This window comes from Rattus norvegicus, chromosome 1, assembly GCF_036323735.1.
Source record: "Rattus norvegicus strain BN/NHsdMcwi chromosome 1, GRCr8, whole genome shotgun sequence".
In the NCBI taxonomy this organism is placed as follows: Eukaryota; Metazoa; Chordata; class Mammalia; order Rodentia; family Muridae; genus Rattus; species Rattus norvegicus.
This window is the reverse complement of record NC_086019.1, coordinates 38114370-38121535: the sequence shown is the minus strand read 5'-3', so window position 1 is coordinate 38121535 and position 7166 is coordinate 38114370.

Genomic DNA, 7166 nt, shown 5'->3' with positions numbered 1-7166 from the left:
GGAAATCTCTCACTGTGGTAGAGAAGGCATTGTATCATGGTCATGCAGCAGCTGTTCACATTATGTCAATACTCAGAAAGCAAAAAGTGAATATGAAATAGGTCAGTCTATGAGTCCCAAAGGGACTCTCTGCAACAAGAATCTACCTTGAAAAGGTTCCAAAACCTTCAAACCAGCACTACCATCTGAGAGTCAAGGACCCAAACATATCAGCATTTAGGGGACCATTAATACTCAAATGATAAAGTCAAGCATTATTAATAGAAAGCAAGAACATTTTCATTTTATTGAGAAGGATTACAAATTTATCTGTATCTAGACAAATGAAACTAAACCAGGCAAAAAACAATGTATTGTAAGCCCAAGTCAGGCCTTTTTATCTTAATATGGTTCTTAAAAAGAGCAATTCTAAGAAAAAGCACACTGAATTTACAAATCCTTATAGTCTATTGTGAGGAAAAAAATAGGAAAAAATAATCAGGCTGCAATTTTGACTTTGACACAAAATAGATATTGTATCATTCTAGATTGCTTAGGTACTGATTCTGGGTACTGACTGCCAAAGTAGGGAATGGCTTAAGAACTATAGAAATTGAATTCATCAGACTAATTAACAAATGAATGCTACAATTTCATTAGATCAGAGTGGCTAACTTTGAAATTGACCAAGGCTGAAATTGGCCAGATAAATATTTCTTAAATAACAAGTACTTACTTAAAGTTTTTCTTTTGTTTGATTTATACCCTTGATCAAGCATAGCTCATAAGGACCATGAAAACACTCAGTAGTAAAGAATGTCATTATATTCCTGATCCTTCTGCCTCCATGTACCTAGAAATAGAACAGCATCCATGTCCTTCCAAGCTTGGTTAAGGTGATGCTAGAGAGGGAAGTCTTGCTTCACAGATACTATGGAAAGAGTCTATCTACTGAATATATACAGAGCCCAATAGAGTTCTTAGGGGTTTTTTGTTGTTGTTGTTTATTTGGTTGATTGATTGATTTTTGTTTTGTTTTGATATTTTCACAAAAATCACATTCTGCTAGTGATCTTTGTGGTTTAGATCCTGACATTAAATGTCTCGCTCCCAATGTCTCGCCAGCAAGAACGACACGCGGACACCAGGATCCTTCTGCAGCAAAGCGTTTATTGCATCTTGAAGAGGAGAGACCAAGCCCCAGAATGGCACTGCTTATATATACCCTAATGTGGCGTGTCCACGCCTGATTGGTTGCTTACCCATGATTTCATTAGGCACGCCCCTGAGTGGGCAAAGACCTGGCACGAAGGCACTCTTGCACATGCGCACACAGTTAACTTCCTGAAAGGAAGTCGGCTGGCGCGGCAGAGGCCAGCGCCATCTTGTAATGGCGAAAGCTATCCCAGCTTTCCAGGTGGGGCGCAGTGGAAGCCAGCGCCATCTTGTGGTGGCGAATGTTATTGCGACCCTCTACATCTCCCCCTTATTATTTTATTAATTAATAACAATAAATTATTGTCTAGTCTGGTCTAGGTCCCTGCAGTTACGTCCATCTGCTGTGGCTCCTGTCTTAGGTCCTTCCTCTATGTCACAGCCTTATCGAAGGGTAACCCTATGTCCACCAGGCCCCGTGTACTGTGCATGAGGAAAGTTGCCCGTCTCTGGATACCACAGTGCTGTGTGACAGTAACTGTTAGTGACCTAGGGCGAACTCTAAAAAGAGGCCAGCCAGAAGATGAGTTAGTGGGGAAATCATGATCATCCTATCGCATGCAATGAGGAAATCTCAGCGAAGTGAAGGGCTGATCAAAGAATCATTGAGTCTCTCTCATCCCAGTGCAATGGATCCACAGATCCATGGGGTGCAAGAGCAGAGAACTCAGATACCGACTCATTTTTGAGGATAGATAACCAAATTTTAGGGGAGGCCCCTTGTTCAAATGGCCACAAGTGCTTGAGTGATAACAGCCTTGTCACGTTTCTCTTGAGATGTGAGTTTGCAAACCAACCATAGCATGAACACTAATCCACAGCATAGGGCTGCACCAAACAGAGCCACTCCCGATAAATAGTGGGCACCTCATTTGGTCCTCCTCAACTGCTACCACCAAGGGCCGTAGTCAAGCCGCTCCTATAATAAAATTTAGAATTCCCAATTGTTAGCAACTACTCCAGAAAGTTCACCCACTGTGCTTGTCTAACCAAAGATTGGGGGAGGGTAACTCCAGACACTGTAGACACAATGGCTATAGCAGTAAATGGCTGCTACAATAGCAGCGAAAGTAACAAGGTCTTTCCCGGGACAGTTCAGGATCTCTGATACAACCAGCAGGCAATGGAACCATGTCTGAGATCTGTATAACCAGGACAGAGTTCCCCAGTCCACAGCAGCTTCACGCAGGTGGCATTCCTGTGAAGCTACAGTCTGTAAAATGACCACACCAGTTAAGGCAGCAAGAGTCACCAAGGAAATGAGGGGGGCAGCAACAGCTGGAGTCCAGTCTTCTCCAGCAAGCAGCAGTGCACAGAGGGTCAGAGAGCAGGCCACAGTGGAACGGGACACACGCAGCAGTAACACTGAATGCAGCAACGGCAAAATCTCTGTGATGACAAAAGATGAGGGCGAATCTTCCATCTTCCTCTTAAGGGCACAGGAATGACTTCAGGGACCCGAACCAGGAGAGCTGAATCTTCATGCTCCCAGGATCAGCAAGTCTCACCCGCCACTCAGGCAGCTGGCACACTCTTGTAGCATCCTGTAGAAAAAACACAAACATTCCCTCTTCCCCATATAAAATATCTGAATAGGATCATGTCAATATGTGGATCTTTCTATTTCACCTAGGCAGAAGTATGCCTAGTTGTAGGGTGCCATAAACTTTGGCATCCAAATTTTAAAATTGAAATAAAAGGAGCATTATTTAGCATACAGGGATAACTCCCCCTTTCTATTTATTAAGATATAGAAAAGATATTATTTATTAAGGTAAGTCCTCGAGGATTAAATTGAGGACACTGAGCACTTGTATTTATAGATTGACTTGTATACCAAATTATTGTCTCCAGCATTATTGTTTTGGATATATAAAGAATGAGATTTTTTTGACTAATTGTTCCTATGTAAGGCCTATAATCTGCCTGGTATCATTGTCCTCCCTTGTTAAGGGGCCCAGGCAATCCAGTTTGAGTTCTTAAATGGTCTATTAAGGAACAGTACTTAGTGCTCTTAACCACTAAGCCATCTCTCTAGCCCCTCACCAGCTTTATTTACCTAAACATAAGCATTAATTAGAAATGCCAAATCCTGTAAATATTGTCCAATTTCAGTCTTACTAGAAATCCCTGAGCTGGCAGGGCGAGGCTGAGAATTTGTAAGCAAATGGAGTCTTCCTCTTTTCATATCAACTCTATTACCATTTTCAAAGAGCTGGGTCTATGGTTTTGTTTAGTTATCTGAGCCAGAGCACTGAAAGGACAGTGAGTTGTCAGACAATTCACACTGAAATCATTGATTTTAAGTAGAAAACCTGTCTCTAATAAAGCATTAAGTAATTGAAATCAATTGTAAACCACAAGCCACACATTGGCTATCAGTATGTGAATTGAAAGCTTGATTTTTTAACATTTTAAAAACAGTGGCTATAGCACGTAATTCAATAATCTGTGTTGAAGCAATAGACACTCAAGAGAATAAACAAGTGATCCAATCATATATGTAGCCTTTTCATTAGATGAACCACCTATAGATACAGTAAGCGCATTTCCTATGGGTTGTATGCACAAATAGACAGGAAGTACAAAAGCATGTAAAGAGTAAAATTATCAATTTTGCCTGAAAATTTTGTATATGTAAATATCAGTATTTTGTAATAACCAATTTTCTTGTAGTTTGGAATAAGGTATGTTTTATCAGGTTTCTTTTTAAAATACTTCTATGACTCTAGCCTACAATTCTGTATTAACACAACTGAAGCTTTATCTCTAATGTGGATAACAAAGACCTAAGTCCTCTGGTAAGGTGAGGTACTTAGCCAATTAACATATCCTTAGAAGCTTAAAATTAGTTTCAAATATTCTTTTTTTTGGAGTAGAGCAACAGCTACTCCCCAAATATTAAAGCTCATTTTGAGAGCAGAAGTTTGTAGTAAAAATTTCCATATACACTGAAAGATTCAAAGTCCTAACTCCTTACATTGAAGAAGCAACAAAATTACATAATATAAGGCTATTAGCCATTCTTAATGATATCACTTTATGGGCTCTCTAAAATTATAAGCAAGCTCATGAAATGAAAACTCAAAATCAATCCTCTAAATCTATCTTGAAATGGCAGTTGGAGTAAACAGACTGGCTGTAATGTTTTCACAAGTTCCAAAACCTCATCAATCCTTCATAAATCCTGTAACAATCTCTACCTGTTTGATTTTTTCTTAATTAAAAATAAGTTTGAGTTAGTCAATGTAATACTGGCAATCCTTAATCACAATCTTTAAATTCTCCTTGTAACACCAGAGCACAACCACAACTTTGAGAAGTCACCTGAGTTCTGAGTACTGACTAGGCAGCTGTTCTTGGGGCAGTGGAATTAGCATCAAAATACAGATAGCTTCAGGGCAAACCACAACTTTGGAAAGCAGAACTCGACCTCCAACAATCTTGTACAAAGTTTGACTGCCAATTCCTATATATGAACGCACGATGGTGTAGTCTCCAGTACCTCAACAAAGAGACATTTTCCTAAATTCTTTTAGAAGCCTGGTTTCTAGGATAAGAATTCCATAAAAATATTATCTCAATTTAGACCTGTTTCCCTAGGTTGGCTCATGCCACATGTTGTCTAGAATGACTCTATCCAAATTACCAGCTTTATGTCAACTACCTGTTACCAATATTATACCTTTTTAACCATATCCAATAACTTGAAAGCCAATAGTCCATAACCAAGGCAAGTAGAGCATATTTATACATTTAAAACCAATGAGAAACAAAATTGAAGTGGCTACACATATCTTTAATATTTAGACCAAACACCATTTTTACCTTTTTAGCTGTGATTTTAAGAGAAGCACCTGTTGAGTCTAATGATCACAGTCAAAGATTTTTCTAAGATTAACAGCCATCAGTTTTGTACCAAAGAAGCTGAGGAGCTGCTGGCGCCTTTAAAATCAGCTCGTGCAGACGCTTAGCTCCTGGGCAGCTTCTCCAGCTGACCTAGACTCCTGGCTGCAGGTGCAGGGCTCTAAAGGCCTGATTGAAACTGTTTTTTATTCATTTGTTCCTTTTTTGAAGCGAGTTAAAACCAAGTCAAGGTGTGAACGACCAGCAGATAAAGTTTTTACCATTTTTTCTTTTGAACATGAAACATAAAACATTTAAGCGACAAGAAACAAAAACCACAGACATAAACTGACATATAGGGACATCTTGGTGCACCAAGGACAGACAATAGACATAGAGGGAAAAACTAGATGGTGTCAGCAGAGAGGTAGGATTTTCTCTTTCCCACCACTTTCACGGTGACTATCCACTCGAGTGGAGTTGATATGGACAATGGATTGTCTCAATTCCTGGACTAGTCCATCAACGTGTTGAAACCCAATTCCTGTAAGATACTGAGATATATTATCTGAGCAGCACGATTGACATTCACAAATGGTATGGAAGTGAAACACAGTCCTGAGTATTTCCACTCACAACCCAATTACATTAACTCCATCAAGCTGTGCATGGGCATTGAGATGTCCTTTTGTTTGATTCTCCTGAATAAATTTTCAGGCGGTCTACCTCTATCAAGTCTGATCAGTATGACTCTGTGAAGCTTCGAGAGCCTAATCACACCTATTACAAGCACAAAGACAAAATTTTTCTCCCGAAATACTGTGTTCCTTTTATCTCCTCCATTTTTCTCTCCTGGGGCGTTTTTTCCCCAATCTCTCGCTTCCTCCGATCCAAGGTCTTTGGAAGGGCCTCTTTTCTTAGGTACACCTTTCCTTCTTAGAGCTTCTAATCTTTCACCTCTCGCTCTGTTTCTGACATGCAGTCCTGTAACTCCTCTAACGCCCCTTGTCCTGCTGTTACTGTTGGGCGGCATTTCTCATCTTCTAGGCACGGCTTCTGACTGTGCCTAGGGGCAGCCACAAAATCAAAAACCAAAAGAAAAAGAATGAGCGCTGCCAAAACAATAACAAAAGCTTCCACCACATCTTCTAATGGGGGAGAGAGATGAGAGAGATCAAGACCAAACATGCCTCTCAGAGCCTACCTGTGTCCTGCAGTTCTGGATCCTCTCCGCGAATGGAGGCTCTCCTCGGCGCCGGCGATGGTGAGGCGTTTGTCCCGGGTTTCGGAACCTGATGTCATGCGCCCAATGTCTCGGCAGCAAGAACGACACATGGACACCAGGATCCTTCTGCAGCAAAGCGTTTATTGCATCTTGAAGAGGAGAGACCGAGCCCCAGAATGGCGCTGCTTATATACACCCTAATGTGGCGTGTCCATGCCTGATTGGTTGCTTACCCATGATCTCATTAGGCACTCCCCAGAGTGGGCAGAGACCTGGCAGGAAGGCACTCTTGCACATGCGCACACAGTTAACTTCCTGAAAGGAAGTCAGCTGGCGGGGCGGAGGCCAGCGCCATCTTGTAATGGCGAAAGCTATCCCAGCTTTCCACTTCGGGCATAGTGGAAGCCAGCGCCATCTTGTGGTGGTGAATGTTATTGCGGACCTCTACAATTTTGATCTCCCTGTGCCCACATGGCCTGGTGTCCCTGCCACCCCGCCGCTGACCACAGGGTGGAGGATAGGCCTTTCCCACTGCAAGCCTCTGCTGCCCAGAGCAACCTTCAGCCCACCCTGGGCCCCCACGGGCCTAAGGCACGGAGCCTTGGTGGAGATGGAAGGAAATGTGTGCTCCCACAGCATCCTCCCAGTGCCCGCAGTCCACACTGGGACAGGGATGCAGTTGTGGTTGCTCCTCAACATGGGCTGTCCTGTGTGTTTGCGCTGACTGTGGAGGGGATGAATGCACATGCAGGCCACTTCTGTGCTCATGACCCGAGACTGCCACTGTGCGTCCTGCTGTTGGGCCCTGCCATTACATCTGGTGCTGCTTCCAAGTGCATCATAGTGATTCGATTGCAGCTGCTGCCACAACATCTACGTCATCGGCCCACCTCCTACTGAC